Below are 18461 nucleotides of genomic sequence, written 5' to 3' on the forward strand. Positions count from 1 at the left end.
ACACCTTCAAAGAAATGAAGCAAATTGGTGAGGCAAGACCTCCCTTGGCTGAATCCATGCTGACTCTGTCCCATTAAACCATGTTTATCTACGTGTTCTGTAATTTTATTTGATAGTTTCCGCTATTTTATCTGGCACTGATGTCAGGCTTACCTGTCTGTAATTTCCCAGATCACCTCTGGAACCCTTTTCAAAAATACAGTTGTTTTATTTTTGAATTTAGTTTTGCATATATTTATGTATATTCTACATGTATATTGTTTTGTATTTGATTTGTTTTTAACTTTTATTGTAAATACACATTTTATAGACTCCTGATGCAGGCCTAACGGCCGAAACACAATGTTGTGTCGAGTCTTCTTACTTCAATAAACTCCTTTCACCAATATACATCTTCCAGTCTTTGGTATCCTTGGTCACCCTCCCACTTTTTCTGTTGTACTGTTGTTTTCCATGGGGCGTTCTGAGTTCTCCGTCTTTGGACGGATTTCTTCTTACACATACGGCCTCCCTCCAATCTTCAGATACTATGGATGATTTCAACGACTGTTTACATATTACTAACAGCAGATCAGCAATTTCATTTTGTGATCTTTCAGTACCCTTGGACGCATATCATCTGGTCCAGGTGATTTACTACTCTTTCATTTGTCAATTTGGCTCAGTACATCTTTAAAGTTCACCAAGATTTCTTTCAGTTCCTCCGCATCATCGCCCTTGAAAACCATTTCTGCTACAGCTAGATCTCTTACATCTACTTCCATAAAGATAGAAGTGAAGAATGGCCTTGTCTTCCCTGAGTGCCCCTTTTGCTCCTTCATGATCTAACAACCTTCCTGTTCTTCTTTTCAAAGACACCTAAAAACATTTCTCTTTAACACATTTTTGATTCAGTAAACTGAGTCTTTTAAATTGTGATTTGTTTTTGTTATAATTTCAGTGTCTTATTTTCCTTAATAACTAATATTACCAATTAAAGGCCCTCACTCTCAATTGTTATCATTATTGGTTAGATTTAAAAACAAACAAACAAAAAAAAGCCTTCACCCAGATGCAACTGTGAGCAGCGAAATGAGGGCCGCATTGGAAGTTCAGTGAACTTTTATATGAAACTGCACTAGCACAATCTTGTGCTGGCACTGTGACCTTTGTTCACAGTTAATTCTAGCCATTTGCCATCGGGGCTTGTGAATTCAATTTAGCTGCTGATGCTGAAAAGATTAATAAGATTAATGTGAGAGTAACAGGACAGATTGCCCTTTTGGGAGATTAGGCATCCTGCTATGTGCTGCTGATGTAAACAAATTGCAGTAATAGGTCCCCTTCAAGTCTGTCTGCTTTAAGATGCAGAGGTTTGCAGGCCAGCAATATAGAAATAGCTGCCAACCCATAAACCCCTGTGCCTTTAAGAAGGCAGACTCGGAGGACCTGCTGCTGTTAGTTTACATCAATTGCAGGCAGGAAGCTTTGTCCTTTAGATTGTAAGCTCCTTTTGAGCAGGGACTGTCCTTCCTTGTTAAATTGTACAGCGCTGCATGACCCTGGTAGTGCTTTAGAAATGTTAAGTAGTAGTAGTAGTTCTTGCCATAGGAACCAGCTCTGTGCTTGAGCACCCCCAATATTGAGCAAACCCCATCACTGTGTTCAACGAGGGGCAATTTGTTTTGAGTTTAGCACCCCCTAGTAATTTGGAAAAGTTGTCTCCTATGGTTCATGCAGGGATGAGACCGATGAGGTAGAGGGAAGAGGTCTGCAGTACTAGAGGATGCATCATCGGGGATAGGTGGGAAGAGGAGAGAGAAACTGAGGGGGAAAGGAGGGGTCAAGCTCAGGATCCTCATGATTTTTGACTACAATCTACCCCTGCAGAGGAACAGTGAGAGCACCTTCTGAATTAAACCATTACATTCTGAAGTTTTTCGCTTTATTTGTAGAAATATATGTTGACAGCAATATTTAGCAATGGTCTAGGAGAAAATATAGAGGAATATTTGACAGTGAATTTATTTTGTTTGATAGATTTTAAAAAGGCAGACTACTAATTGTCCAAAAGATACTGGACATGAGCTTTCCAGACTGCACTGGCCCCTTCTTCAGCTGTGCAGAGCAATATTTAAACATTGCAGTCAGTGTTTTTTATTCCAACACCAGACACAGTGTCTAATCAAATCAATTTGGATGTCATTTTTGACCCTATCATTGCCTTAATGTTGCTAAGGGAGAGGTGGCTTATCGTCAGCCAGGAATTCTAAACACTTGGAAAACTGACTCTTCTGCCCCACCGCATCAGGCAGCTGAACCCTGGGAGCCATGAGCCAGCTGGAGTCCCCATTTGCCACTGTATCCTGGTAAGCAAAGACCTCTGAATATACCCTTCCTCTTCTGCTAGGAACAGGACCTGAGATCTGGCCTGCTCCATGTTTCTGTTAACCAAGGACTCCTTCCTTTTTGCAGGACTTGGCTGCTGGACAAAATACAGCACAGCAGCAGGGCCGTGCCAACACGGTAAGCGAGGTAAGCATGGCAGGGGGGGGGGCGCTTCCCTCTGGGGGGTGCCGCCGCACCATGCTCACCTCGCTCACCCTCCCGCTCCCATTGTTCAACTTCCTGCCCTCTTCTCCCCCCCCCCCCAACATCCCTTTTCTTTTTTTTTTCTTTTTAAATTTACCTCCATGGCAGCGCAGCATCAGTGAAGGAGGCGGCGCTCCCGACGTCTCTAGCCTTCCCTTCGCTGTGTTCCGCCTTCTTCTGACGTAATGGATGAAGAAAATAGGCAGAAGCTGAGGACCAGAAATGAAGAAGAAAGGAGGAAAGGAAAGAAATAAATGGAAAGGAAGCCCTGGAAACGGAGTTAAGAGGATAGATAGCAGCAGAATCAGATACTGGGCCAGCATGATCAGAAAAAGAAAGTCACCAGACAACAAAGGTAGAAAAAAATCATTTTATTTTCATTTTAGTGTTTGGAATATGTCCACTTTGAGAATTTACATCTGCTATCTTATTTTGCAATGTATAGCAATTTGTTTCTAAGAATATTGCTGACAATTCCTGTCAGTGTGGCAAGTGGTGAGCGATCATTTTCACGGGGGAGGGGGGCCGCCGCCAACTGATAGTCTGCAGGGGGGGGCGCCAACTGATAGTCTGCAGGGGGGCGCCAGAGACCCTAGGCACTGCCCGAGAGGTGGGGAGCAAAATTCCATGGGCCTGGCCTCAAGTCTGGCACCTGCAAGCTTCTTCTGCCTGCTTCCAGGTGTGTCCTCTCCTGTGTGGACAGGAGAGGACAGAGTGAGGGAGCAGACAGAAAGGGGGGGAGGGCAGTGCAGCAGTGGCGGCCCAGGTGAGGGGGGCATGGGGGTTGCATGCATGTACATGTGTGGCGGTCCAGTCCTGCCCGAGGCCCGGTTGTGTCTCTTGGTGGCCCTGCAGCACAGGCACTGGTCAGCAGCAACACAAGGGACAGCAGTGAACTTTGCAACACACCGTTCTATCCTATTTATGTATTTCTTATTTTAAGATTGAAACAAAGTAACTGTGTGGATATATGCAGATTGTACAGCAGTGGACTGCCTTCAAAGCTGGCTGAGTGTTGGAGTGCCTGGGAATGGGTCTGTGCACCCTGTGATCCTCAGGGCTGAGGTTTACAGGGTCCGCATCCGGTGGATTCTCTCCAGCTTTGCCCTTCACCTACCTCTTCAGCTGCATCCTGTTTTTTTTTTTTTTTTTTACCAGTCCTCAACATTTCCATTTGTGTTAAACCTCCACTAAGCTTGGGGCATATGGTCAACCATTCTCAGCACTGAGGTTTACAATGTTCAGTATCGTGTACATGTATCCCTGTTCGGGCCCTCACATTCAGTAGACCCTGAGGTCAGGGCCCCTGTCCTAACTTTAGGATTCCCTGAAGCTGCTGCTGAGGTAACATAGGACCTACTTGGTTCCCATCCGCTGTCAGAGGTGGCAGATACCTGTGGAGGCCTCACCGGTTCCAGTGAGGAGGGTTATGCACCTTTTGGGGTGGGGGAGTGTGCTGGACAAGGCCTCAGTGTGCACATTGTGCCTAGACTATTCCCTTCACTTTGGCCTACTGAACACAGAGTAGATGTTAGTCTGTGTGATGGCAAAGGAGGCCTGCAGGTTTGTGCTTGACTGGTCACTATTGTGAGACAACAGACATGTGTATAATAGTTCCTTTCCCTCCCCATGTATATATCCCTCATATTTGTATATAGTTGTTTTCCCTTCCCTTACCTGTATAGTTTATAGTTATAGCCTATTATAATTTACTATACCTCCCTAACTGACAGGCAGAGCAGAATGGTTTACATACTACCAATTAAGAAAAGGAAAGGAACACCATCAATAATAGGAAAGATAAAACTATCACACTAAAGGAATGTAAAACCAGGGATAAAGGAAGTAAGGGAGGAGAGAGAGAGAGTGGGAGGGAAGAGAAGGTAAAGAATTGTTCTTAGTGGGGGTGGGAGGGTGTTTGCTGGTGACTCCTGTCAGTCTGTGTCTCTGAAGGCCTGTTTAAATAGTCACATCTTCAGTTCGGATTTGAAACTACAAAAAGAGAGGTTACTACAAAGAAGGAGAAGATTGTTCCAAATGTTTGATGATAAGAAAAAGAAGGCAGTATGTCTAGTAGATTCAAGACGAGCAAATTTAGGACTTGGAAGGATCAAATGATCATCGTTGATTGTCCGGAGAACTCCGGCTGGTGAATAGGGGATAGTAAGAGAGGATAGATAATCGGGAAAGCCACATCTGAAGGCTTTGAATGTAAGGATAGCCACTTTATAAATGGTGCAGTTTTGAACAGGTAGCCAGTGATATTCTTTCAATAAAAGGGTTGTATGATCAAAACGATGCGCAGAACATAGTAGTCTTATAGCTGAATTTTGAAGGGTTTGGAGTTAAAGATGAATGAGGTAAACTAGCATAAATTATGTTACAATAGTTGAGTTATGAGGTGAAGAAAGAGAGAATAAATGAAGGGAACTGATTATGGTAGAAGAACGACGAGAAAACTCACCATAGACAAATGTGAGATTTGAGGTTGAAATGAAAGGGAAGAATCCAGGATTATGCCAAGGCAGTGGAAGCTCGGCACTGGGGTGATTGATGTACCAAAAAGCTAAATGGGGGAGGAAGGAATGACCGATGTATTTGAATACAATTAAGTGACAGTTTTGTTAGTGTTAATACTAACCGGTGATCCTTATGCAAAGTAGTGACTGACTCAAGGCAGGTTTGAAGGGGACGAATTGAGGGAGAGAGAGGGGAAGTAGTGTAGAGCAAAAGGATATCATCAGCATAGATGTGAACAGGTATACCAAAGGATCAAATAAGGGTAGCAAGAGGACTTAGAAATAAGATTAAAAAGGAGAGAATTGAACCCTAGGGAACTCCACGGTGCAGTTCCCTTTTCTCAGAGATTGCACCAGTAGTAATAACCTGCAAAAAGCGACATGATAAGAAGGAAATGAACCAAGACAAATCTGAATCTGAGATACCTAAAGATAATAGATTGGAAAGGAGAAAGGAATGGTTAACAATGTCAAAAGCTGCGGCTAGATCTAAAGAGACAAGACAATTCTATGATCCTCAAAGTGTGAGTGTACTACTACTACTACTACGTATCATTTCTATAGCACTACTAGACATACGCAGCGCTGTGTCATCACTATTTCTGTACTGAAATACTTTCTGAAACTGGATTGGTGAGGGTGAAGGGCCAGAATTTTCTCGGAAATGAGATGAGTTGGTCGAATACTACTTTTTCCAGAACCTTAGATGTGAAATAGAGATTTGACACAGGATGATAGTAGTTAGGAATAGTGGGATCCAAAGAAGGCTTTTTCAAAATGGGATGGACTACGGCAGATTTCAGTAGATCTGAGAATTGGCCAGTTGATAAACTGAGGTTAATTAGGGACAGAGGAGTCAGTAGTAGACCTAATTCTGATGACTTTATCCAAAAGGAGGGAAGGGGATTGCAGTGGTTGTAGCTGGTTCTCATTTTGGCTAGAATCTTCTGCAAGGAACATAGAGTTTGTGGTTGAAAAGAAGACCAGGTGGATGCTCCTGAATGGCATTAAGGTAGCGCTAAGATGGACTTACTTAGTCAGTAGAAGATGGGCCAGGTATTGTGGTGAGAGACCGTGAAAGAGTCAAATTTATTAATAAAGAATAAAGAAAGTGTGTCAACCGAAGGTGTAGAAATTGGCATTTGTGAAGTGTGAGGATGTCTAAGATGATGGTAAATGGCATAAAGATTCTTAGATGGGTTTGGCGATTTCAGGTGTTTTATAATTTTATAGGTTGTTTTTAAAATATAAATATGTAGATAGAAAGCAGCTGTTTGCTCATCTTTCTAAGCCCTCAGCCATGCTGGTTGTGTGCAAGATAGCATGCTGAACAGAGAGTGAACTTTAGTCTGGGCACTGCCTAGGAACACCAGCTGGTTGATACCACATTGGCGGCTAGTGCAAGACAACAAACCTTTACTAAGATTAGCTGTATGCAGTCAAGCAAATGGGTGTAGGTCTGCAGGGTGGAGGGGGAATATGGGGCTGGACACCTACTGCAAGCTGATTGGCACAGACATGGTAATGCTTAGGTTGGGCCAAATCTGGGTGACACCAGTAGCTGCTCCTCCTTCCTGAGGAGATGACCAAAGAATCTGCCTGAGAGAGATGTGCAGGCATGGGAATATCTGGCCCAAGTTCTTGTCTCAGGAAAGGCCCCACTCACAGGTGCCCTAAAGCCATGTTCTGGGAGAAGAGAGTAGAAAGGGAGAATGCAGTCATGTGTGCTTGCTCCCCCCCCCCCCCCCTGTGGAACCTGGTAGCAGCTTCCATATATCTTACACATCTGTCAAATACTGGAGTGGGCAACCTAGGCTCAAAAGCTATTGCTGACTATGGCAGCCCATTACACATTCCCTGTCACCTTTTTTCTGGCTACTGGAGGCTTGGCATAATGGTTTGGGGTGTGGTGTGGCATCCTGGAGGTTGGAGATTCAAGGCCCACTGGGCCTTCTTGTGATACAGAGTACATTGGATCCCTCTTGATTAGGCAGCCCTCTGATAGAGCATTTGACATTAAGGAGGAGCTGCTCTGAATGTGTCCACCGAGGGCCCTTTGGACACCTTTTTCCCCCCTCCCTCATTCTACAGTCTCCCTTTCCCAGGGCTTGGCTGTTTAAACCACAGCAGTTGTTAGCCTTGCAGATCAGGAAATGTGCACCTATTTTAGAGAGTAGAGGCAAAGATCTTTGAATGTAAATAACTGTGAACATTGTGAAATAAATAAAAATGCAGACAGTATTAATGTGAACAAACATCGGTTCATGGCCTTCATTCAGGTTGCTGCCGCTCTTCACAGTGCATCCTCAGCTTGTTGAGGATTTGCTCCTGTATGTTTCTTATGGCTCCCGGCTCCTACTGCATGTCTGTGTGCAGGCATGTGACCTGCCGCAGGAACTGGCCTAGGATGGCTGAGGGGGTTAGTGGCTGAGAGAGTGGACTTGGCAACAAGTGTGTCAGCTGTTTCCGGGAGAGGGGGGCTGAGATGCAGGCAGGTGCTATGCTGCGTGGTGGGTCTGTTGTTCCACCGTCTCCCTCCAGTGGGGGCATGTCCTTCCAGGGATCCTCCTCCTGCTCAACGTCCCCCTGCTTTGGTATAGCCCTGTTATGTGGTGACAGGCACCTTCAAGGAGCCAGGGTCCAAGACCACCTCCTCCCAGGCCCTCTCAGCTGCAGGGTGGTTTGGGGCTGGCTGCTTTGAGCCCAGAGCAGGCTGTGGGTCAGTTGGAGGGTGACCTGTGTGTTTAAAATGTTTGCAATTGAGATCAACACATCCTACATGGCTTGCATAATAATGCAACTGACTGTCAGAAGGCAGAGACAGGGACAACTGGGGGCTGCTGGTTGTTACCCAGGGGACATCTCTGGTCTGTGGCACCAATGAGATGACATAGCAGGGAACCCCAGAGCCAAGGGTATGGTAGATGATTGTCTCCTTATATTATGCAAAATGGGTCCTGGCCATGCTAGAGGGCCATGGGTGACCAGGCACTGGCTTAGAGTTAGTGTGCCACTGCTCTGTTGCATGGCTGTGGTCATTGTTACAGGGATCTGGGGGGTTGTGAGTCTCCATGCCTATGTGACCTACAGCTGAGTGGCAAATGGCAAGGAACCCTGTTTGATGTCCCATCCTTCTGGCCAAGGGGGTCCTATGCTTGGACCCCCTTGAGAAAGGCATTTTACTTACTGCAAGGTAGCAAACCTAGGTTTGGGGGCATCTTTCTGTGATGTAATCAGGCTCACTGGCTTGGGGCCCTCTCAGATGCACATTACCCCTTGACTCATGGGCATGCTCTTGGGGTGAGCATGGGTGGGGAGAGGTACACATTGGCCGGGGTTTCCCTAAGGAGGGGTTTGTGTGCCACTATCATGTAGAGGTTTGAAGGGCCTCAGCTTGGGCCTTGATTGATGTTTCACAGGGCAGCATACCTAACTTTGGACATCACAATGCTATATACAATCAATGTAAATCAAATTTTAATGGATACACTTAAAGATCCATCTCATTCAAAAGAGGGGGGAGGGGGGGTGATGATATGTCCAACAATCAAAACAATTGGCCCAGCGTCTTATAATTTATAAGAAGTTCTTTATTTTCCAGTTGCTTGAAGAGTTCTATATATAAAACAATTTTTTTTGCTAAGCTAGCTTTATGAAGTGAACTTAATTACTCTATGTAATTAAGACGCCGGGCCAATTGTTTTGATTGTTAGATATACAATCAATGTGGCATCTGGCCCATGCAAGGCTATCCATTTAGGTGGCAACTTGTGCTCTCATAGCCCTCTGTGGTCAGTGTAATGTCCTCCTTGCACACTCCTTTGTCAGGTACATGTGTGGTGTAGGGGTTAAGTCTGTGGGCTCTCAATTCAGCGGATGTGAGTTTGATTCTCACAGTGGGTCTTTCTGGTTACAACTTTAATTACCCTGCCATAGCTGCTGTACATTTTGTATAGTGTATTTCTGATTGACAGAAACATTTACCTTAAAACATCTATGATGTTTGCAATGCGTCCTCTTTCTAAATGTTTTTCTTGTGTTTTTTTCAAATATCGGAACACATTTATTTATTCCATTATGGACTCACGTTTTCAAATGTTTTCATATAAATGTTTATTTCAACATTTGGATGTCTTATTGAAAATGTCCCTCAAAATGAAGCTGTGGACATTTACACTTGCTCAGAAGCAGGTGTAAATATTCTCACATAAATATCCCCAATTGCATGTTTAATATAAATTGTCTGTGTAAATCATGGTACATCCAAATTGTGTACATTTATATGTGTGCTTACACGAGGATAATTTTGCAAACAGCATTTTGCATGTATATACATGTGAAAAAGCTTTTATAAAATTACCATTGTATTGTGTATCTGAAATAATGACTGACAGGAAGGCCACTGCTTGGCAATTAATGCCATGGTGGAAAGAATTGTGAGTCCTTTAAGGGTTACTCCATATTTTAAAGGTCCTTATGAAACAGATAATATTGATAGGAATGCTTTTAATAAAGTTATTTCTGAGCGATTTGATACCGCACAATAGTAATTTACAGAATCAGCAGATAAGGTCTAAGTATTGGCTTGAAGTCTTCTGTTTTAACCTTCTATTTATTTACTTATTGTGCTGTGTGGTATACTGCCATTCAATGAAGAACATCAAAGCAGATTACAAAAATAGAAAGTGTACCAGACAATAAAAGAGTCAAAAACAGAGAAATGGAAAAAAAGAATCTGTAAGCCTAGACAGTCTAGGGAGCACAGAGGGGGTGAATGGAAAACAACACAACAAGCAATTTTCCTTTGGTTCTACTAGACTAAAATTGGAACAAAACAGAAACACTTCAGATTAGACTAGTGCAGCTGTGATCTGCAATCAGCATTAACTGTCACATCCCTGCCTTAGAAAAAAAAAAAAATCCAACTGATTGCTACTCCTAGGGGCATTCTGTAAACTGCCCGTGGCAGAATTTGTGCAGAAATCTGCACTGGAAAAAGGACTTCAGCATAACCAGTAGCAGCTGTCATCATTTATCTTCTTTCCCCTTCCTCATACCAGAAAAATCCCCTCAGCTGCTCCCTTTATCTACCCACCCTCATGCATGAAAAACCCCTTTGTGTGTTCTTTCCCACCCACCCCCTCCCCCACAACAATTGCACTGTACAGGTTCAAATTAGCAACTTGATATCTGGTGGTAGAGAAGGAGGAGGACGAGAAGGATGTGACTTGATGAGTATCCATACGCCGCCTTTTTGACATGCATTGTATGGTGAGCCCTTCAAAACCCACAAAAGCTACTGTACCCAACTGTACACCACAACAATAGCCCTTATGGCTGCAGGTGTCACCTATATGTGGGTATAGTAAGTTTTGTTATTTTTTTTGTGGGGGGGGGGAGGGGGGTTGACACTTTCCACCACAAGTGTAATAGTTAGAGTGGATTATGTGCCTGGGTCATCTTCTCTACAGTGCACTGCACCGACCACTAGGCTATTCCAGGAACCTTCTTGCTGCTGTAATAGGACTGGCCATAACATCGAAGTTGTCATAGAAGCTGATATGTACTGTTTCTTTTACATCTTTGCGGGGTGGGTGGGTGGGTGGGAGGGGGGGAGGGGTCAGTGACCACTGAAGGAGTAAGGTGGTGTCATTCCTTTATTCCTGCAGTGGTCATCTGGTTATTTAAGGCGCTTTTTATGGATTATTTATTAATAAAACAGGTCTAGACCAAAGCATCCAACTTATAGCCCTGGATGTTTTTGATTTGTTCCATTATGGCAGAGAAACATCCAAGTGTTAGGAATGCCCAGATTCCGCCCTTAACACACCCCTGACACACCTTCTTGTGATTTTAATGCACTTCTAATGGAGGACTTCATAGAAAAACATCTAAAAATTGGTTTAGAAAATACTAATTTGAATGTTTTTTTGTGAGAAAAACATCCAAATACAGTCTTATGCCACTTTTTGGACATTGTTCTCTCTTGAAAATGAGCCCCATGGTAACCTACGGAACTTTGTAAGTCTACGTGCTTGGAAAATGAACCCCACAGGCTCCTATTGGATGTGTACCTGTGTTGTTGCTTGACCAGAGATTACAATGTTGAGTTAACTGTTTCAGTTGTTCACAGTATAACTGGCTGGAAAACTGCACAATTCAAAACTAAGCAGTTGGCTAGCTTAGGTTGTTATTGTGTGGTAATCTACTACACTATACCTGTTTATAAAAAGCCTTCCAGCATTTTAGCACAAAAGACCCTATTAACTCAGCATGATGTTACTAGGAAAGGCACAAACACAGGTCATTATAACTGTTAAGAAATACATCAGCGATATGTTTAATTCTGAGCTTTGCTACATTTAGATTGGACCCATTTATTACAACACTTTTAAATCAGATCTTGGGTCAAATAAATTATTATTATTTTTAAATATCACCCATTTGTTCAATTAAAGAGTATTTTTTTTTTTAATTATAATGGTATTCAGGTTAGACTTTTCCTCTCAGTGCTCTAAGGAGAATTCTCTTATCTTCCCCTGAGGCTATTTACTGTTCTCCTTTTGCCCCCAGCCATCAGTCATTCCAGAGTGATGGGAAAGAAAATTACATACTAGGTGAAACTGAAATATGATATAATTCCAAAACTCTATAATGTGCTACTTAAAAGCATAAAACTGAATAAATCAGTGGTGTTCTATAAACATTTTCGGGGCGCTTTTACTAAGCAGTGCTAAAGAGTGGCTTGCACTGTCCCCAGCATGGGTCTTTCCCGTGCGCTAAGGCCACTTTTAGCGCTGACGGCAAACGGGCAGTTTTTCTACTTCTGAAATAATGGCCATGTGCTAATTTTACTGACATCAAAAAAACTATTGAAATTCACATGGAGGGAAAAGCCTCAGCAAACCCTGACCAAATGCAACACAGTCCTCAATGGGCTTAGTTGCAAATCATGGGCATAAAAAGCCTGCAGTATCCTTTCAGTAGCACTTTAATCAATCCGTGGTTAGTATTTTAAATTTATTTTTCATTATTATAAAATAAACAGGGGTCATTTTACAAAGGCACACTAGCGTTTTTAGCGCGTGCTAAAAATAAGCATGTACTAAATGCTAGAGATGCCCATATATTCCTATGACAGTACTCAGAAGGCACACGTAAAACTTAGATGGAGAAGGGAGTGTACAGTTAATATATATCTCTAAATACTCAGCTTCATAGGTAATGTATCAATATCTACATATGAAGATCTAATACATCAGTAGTGTTTTAGCAGGATCGTCAGATCAGCGTGCCTGCCTGTATAATGGCTGATGATTGTATGAGGCAAGCATATTTAAGAGGCAGTACAGCAATCCTCATTGATCCCAAATTTTTGATTTTTACTTAATTTTTCATTTTTCTTAAGTTTTCCATATTTATTATTATCTTTAAATTCCAGATTAATACTTAGCTTTCCAGCCTCAGTAAGCAGTATACAATGACATTGGGTAGTGGTATACAATGACAGAAGGTAGTGACGGCAGCTGGCCTTGCTGAGTTTAAAGGGGGTCTGGACAGATTCCTGAAGGAAAAGTCCATTGATCGTTATTAAATTTTGGGTTTTTGCCAGGTTCTTGGGGCCTGGATTGGCCGCTGTCGGAGACAGAGTGCTGGGCTTGATGGACCTTTGGTCTTTTCGCAGCGTGGCAGTGCTTATGTACTTATGTACTTATGTCTCCATTGTATACTGCTTACTGAGGCTGGAAAGCTAAGTATTAATCTGGAATTTAAAGATAATAATAAATATGGAAAACTTAAGAAAAGTGAGAAATTAAGTAAAAATCAAAAAATTGGGATCAATGAGGATTGCGGTACTGCCTCTTAAATATGCTTGGCTCATACAATCATCAGCCATTATAGAGGCAGGCACGCTGATCTGACGATTCTGCTAAAACGCTACTGATGCATTAGATCTTCGTATGTAGATATTGATACATTACCTATGAAGCTGAGTATTTAGAGATACATATATTCCTATGGGCATCTCTAGCATTTAACGCATGCTAATCATTAGTGTGTGCTAAAAATGCTAGCATGCCTTTGTAAAAGGACCCCTTAGCTTCTTCAGTAGTGCCCATATTCACAGCAGCGCATCTAGCATGGAATCTGCAAGCGACGGTGGCCAGCTTTTCGAAAAACTGTGTCGGGGATTAGCGGAACCTTTTCACTTGGAGCACATTCTTTTACTTGCTTGACTTGCATCACTGCTTCACAAGGACAGCTATGCAAATTGAGCGAGTAAATAATGTGCTCCTAGTGAAAAGGGTTCTGCTAATCCCTAATGAAGTTTTTCGAAACGCTGGCCACCGTTGGTTGCGGATTCCATGCTAGATGCGCTGCTGTGCCTATGGCCACTTCTGAAGAAGCTAAGGACCCTGTTTACTAAGTTGCACTGTAGGCATGTTAGCGTTGTGAGCTTGTGCTAAAAATTTGCATGCACTAACGCTAGAGACACCTATAGGAATGTATGGGTGTCTTTAGCGAGCACTAACTTTAGCACACACTAAACATGCCAGCACACCTTAGTAAACAGAGTCCTAAGTGTTTATTTTATAATAATAAAAATAAATTAAAAATACTAACCACAGATTGATTTAAAGTGCTACTGAGAAGATACTGGAGTTTTTTTTTGTGCCTATGATTTGCAACTAAGCCCATTGGGAACATTTGGTCATGGTTTGCTGAGGCTTTTTCCTCCATGCGAATTTCAATAGTTTTTGATGTCAGTAAAATTTGTGAAAATATATAGTTGATTCTGATGAATGTGCTACAGAATATCACTTCCTTCAATTTGTTGATAGCATGTGCTAATTTTCCCATTATCATGTGAGCACTTCAACACCTGTTTTGTAGGTGGTAAGGGTTCATGCGCTAATCATGTGCTAATCAGTTAGTGGGTGGCAATGCCAATATCCTGTTTAGCATAGCCATGCCCACTCTCCACCTCCAATCATACCCCTAGCACTAAAAACTTAATGTTATATTTTAGCACATGGGTAGTGCCCACATGCAAAAGCTACCGCAAGACCCCCCGAGCGCATCCTGCAGTAGTGCATTTTAATCTGTGGTAAGCATGCATTAGTGCTTATCACAGCTTAGTAAAAGGACCACTTTAATTTGTATAAATGGGTAAAATAAAATACAAATCCTACATAGCCATGTTTCAGCAGCAAAGTCTTACAAAGGGGGAATAATTCACATTAATTAAAAGAATATAACATACAAATATGCATAAAAGTTCAAAATACAAAACACAGTTGTGGAAAAAAGTTTGCAACCATCCAGCTTTAAATTGCTATATTGGGCTTTATTGTTTATTAACTTTAAACAATTATATGGGGGTAAAAAATGAAGTGCTCACCTGAGCTCTGGGGGTTCAGGCTGCACTAGTGCTGGCATGGGGGCGGAGTTGTGGGTACCTGCAAACTGGAAGTGTTCCCGTGCCAGTGAGGGGAGCCAGAGTAGCAGCGGAGCGAGGGCCATGGTGGTTCTGAGTGCCGGGGCCATGGGAGTCATGTTACTGGCACATGCACTTGTGGAGGAGAGAGGCCCCGAGGGAGGGGGTAAGGAGCAGGACCTGGCCTGAATCCTGGATGTGTGTGGTGCGAAAGCACCAGAGCAGGGAGCCGGGCCCAACAATTAAGAAGGGGGCAGAGAAAAGCCCTGGATGTCAGTGGCATGAAAAGCGCCAGGATAAATTACCTTGACTGGCATGAGAGCACGCAGCAATGGGGGGGGGGGGGGGGGGGAAGGGGGAGGCAAGTGAGTGCCATGCGCATGCACGGAGCCAGAGTCCCAGTTGCAGGAAAGGAGGTTATCAGCTTAACACAAGTCATGCTCAGCGCAGCTGATTTTTTTTTAAAGTCCCTTAAGCTTTACCAGGCTCAGGGGTAGTCAGGAGCAGTCAGTGGCTGGCTGAAATGCTGCAGGGCATTATTACTGCAGTGTTGAGAGGTGTGAGAGAGATGGCTGGGAGGCAGTGCTGAAGTGTGTGGGCTGAGAGCTGGAGTGTGCAGGATGGCCAGAGCTGGGGAGACTTTGAAGGCTTAGGAGCTGAAAAAACTGTATGTGTATGTATTTGGTTGAGTGTATGAATCAGAACTGTGAAGTATGAGTGTGATTACTTCTGCAATGTTTGGAACCTTCACGTCTGAACCTGGATTAGAACATGTGATGTCACCAGAAAATAGCTGTTAAGACAGTTGGGAAAAGACTTGGAGAGAGACAGAGGCAAGTGTGAGTGCAGCGTGGGTTTTAACAGTATTTAAAGGAAAAATTGGTTAAAGGTCTCTGATTTTAATAGCAACAATATCCAAGTCTGCCTCAAACACCAGGGCTGGCAAAGTTTGTGCTCAATGTTTTCCATGCGTTAAGTGAGTTGTTTAGATGGTTTTCTATATTAACTTTATCTATCCCACTAATGTCATGTTTTTGCTGGAGGTGACTTTCTGAATTACCTTGTTTCATTTTGTCACCGTTGCCCTCTAGTTTAAACTTTAAATGTCTAGAAACATACTGTCTGACAGGGGTGTAGCCAGACTTTGGCAGGAGGGGGGTCCAGAGCCCGAGGTGAGGGAGCACATTTTAGCCCCCCCCCCCGGACGCAGCCGCCCCCCCGCTACCGCCACCACCACCAGCAACTTTGACCCTCCCTGCCGACAACCCTCTCGACCCTCCCTCCAGCCGCCAACCCTCCCCCGCCGCCGTCTACCTTTGCTGGTGGGGGACACCCCAACCCCCCGCCAGTTGAGGTCCTCTTCTTCAGGCGCAAGGCTGTGTTCTGTTTCTGAGTCTGACATTCTGCACGTACAGAACGAAGCCTTGCGCCGGAAGAAGAGGACCTCGGCTGGCGGGGGTTGGTGTCCCCCGCCAGCAAAGGTAGGCTGTGGTGACGGCGTGTTGGCGGCGTGGGGGAATCGAGAGGGTCATTGTCAGGGGGGTCCAGGGCCAAATCTACGGGGGCCCAGGCCCCCGTGGCCCCACGTAGCTACGCTACTGCTGTCTGAATTCTGCATCAGAGTTCAGCAAAGATGACAAGTCTCAGGCACTGTCAGACTCTAAGCAGCTGAACTTCTCTTGCACTACACAAATTCCAAACTGTCTCAGCTCTTTATTTCTGTAGCTTCTATGCAGCCCTCAATATTTTGAAGCTGTTTCCAGCTCTGAACTACTTTAGCCCTTAAGAAATTCAGGATAAACACTAGAATTTTCTTTCAAATCACAATTTCTTCTTTTAAGTTTCACTTCCCTGGAAGCAGTTTTAAAGGCTCTTCTTAGAACACAGCCTCTTAAGAGCCCAGCTTCCCTCTGGTACAGAAACATGGAATAAATAACTTTTCAAAATCATCCCTTTGTTTAGTCCCTTAGTGGAATATAGTTTCGCTAAATTCTTAAGCCTTTTAGACCTTTCTCAGAGCTTTTTCACCAACTGAATCTGACTTCTAATTTCTAACATTTCTCCTCTCACACAGAAAACAGAAATTTCCTCTCCCTTTTACATAGGATTTTTCCCCTTAACCTCCAGACTACTTTAAATCCTAAAACAGGGGCGCAGCCAGACAGCAGATTTTGGGTGGGCCTAGGCAAGAAGTGGGTGGGCACAAAATGTTCTCTCCCCCACCCCCACATAAAAAAAAATATCTCAGCTGGTGGGAAAATGCTTCTCTCCGGTCTCCACCTTGGTAGTCTGTAGCAGGCATGCGCTGAAAACTGAGCATGCGAAGGTGCCAGTATTGTGGAGAGCAGCATTTTCATTACCATGTGCTACTGTTGGATGGGCCTGAGCCCTAAGTGGGTGGGCCCCGGCCCACCCAGGCCCACCTGTGGCTACGCCACTGTATTACAGAGACATGGTTCATCATAGAACCATATTGGGCTATAATCTTTTTAGGAAGCATAGAGAGGACCGAAGAGGTGGAGGAGTGGCACTGTATGTGGAAAACAATATCAAAGTAGCTGAAATGCAGGGGACCTGGAGTGGAGGAGTGGCCTAGTGGTTAGGGTGGTGGACTTTGGTCCTGAGGAACTGAGTTCGATTCCCGGCACAGGCAGCTCCTTGTGACTCTGGGCAAGTCACTTAACCCTCCATTGCCTGCCGCATTGAGCCTGCCATGAGTGGGAAAGCGCAGGGTACAAATGTAACAAAAATAAAATAAAAGAAGAAGCAATATGGATCATCCTGGAAAGAGAAGATGGAATCTGCATCTACATGGCACAAAAGGAGAAGATGGACAAGGATCTTACTGAAGATACCCATAAGCTTGGAAAAAAAAGGGGAGATGCTGTTGCTGGGAGATTTCAACTTGCCTGATGTGGATTGGAATGTCCCATCTGCAGCATCAGAAAGAAGCAGAGAAATCATGGGTGTGCGTCCAACTTGCTTTGCTCAGACAAATGGTGACGGAACCTACGAGGGAAGGGGTGCTGCTGGATCTAGTGCTCACAAATGGAGGAAGTGGTTCCAATGTCCAAGTGGGTGTCCACCTAGGCAATAGTGATCAGCACACGATATGGTGGTTTGGTATAAGAGCAAAAGCAGAGTGCAGATGTGCAAAACTCAAAGTACTGGCTTCAAGATGTGCTGATTTTGGTAAAATGGGGGAATACCTGAAAAAGGAGCTTACAGCATGGGTAGGCATAGGAGAAGTGGAAGCGCAGCGGTGCAAGCTGAAAGCTGCTATAAATAGGGTCACATCTTTATATAAGGAAAAAACAAGAAAAATTAAGCCTAAATGGTTCTCCAAAGAAGTGGTTGAAAAAATAAGGGCAAAAGAGACTGCGTTCAAGAAATATAGATTTACGGATTAACCTCAAAAAAGTGAAGATGGAAATATGACTAGCAAATGTTCAGGTACAAGATAAAATGGTTAAGGATATAAAGAGAGGTGACAGGACTTTTTTCAGATATATTGGGGAAAGGAGAAAACATTTATAAATAACTTGAAAATCTGAACGTGGACAAAGCTATGGAGCCAGATGGGATACATCCCAGAATACTGAGGGAACTCAGAGAAATCTTGGGACCTCTTAAGGATTTATTTAACAGATCTTTAGAGATGGTAGAGGTTCTGCATGATTGGAGACAAGCGAATGTGGTCTCTCTTCACATAAACAGTGACAGGGAAGAAGTGGGAATCTATAGGCCAGTAAGCCTCACCTTGGTGGTAGGAAATATAATGGAGTCACTGCTGAAGGATCCGAAGCACATGGTTTTACCAAATTCTGCCAAACAATCTGATTGATTCCTTTCCTTCTGGTTATTGTGTGCTCTGATTCCCCCGTCCTTCCTTCTCTCTGCACCTTTCTGAATTACCTTGTTTCCTTTTGTCA

This window comes from Microcaecilia unicolor, chromosome 7 (genome assembly GCF_901765095.1).
Source record: "Microcaecilia unicolor chromosome 7, aMicUni1.1, whole genome shotgun sequence".
Taxonomy (NCBI): domain Eukaryota; kingdom Metazoa; phylum Chordata; class Amphibia; order Gymnophiona; family Siphonopidae; genus Microcaecilia; species Microcaecilia unicolor.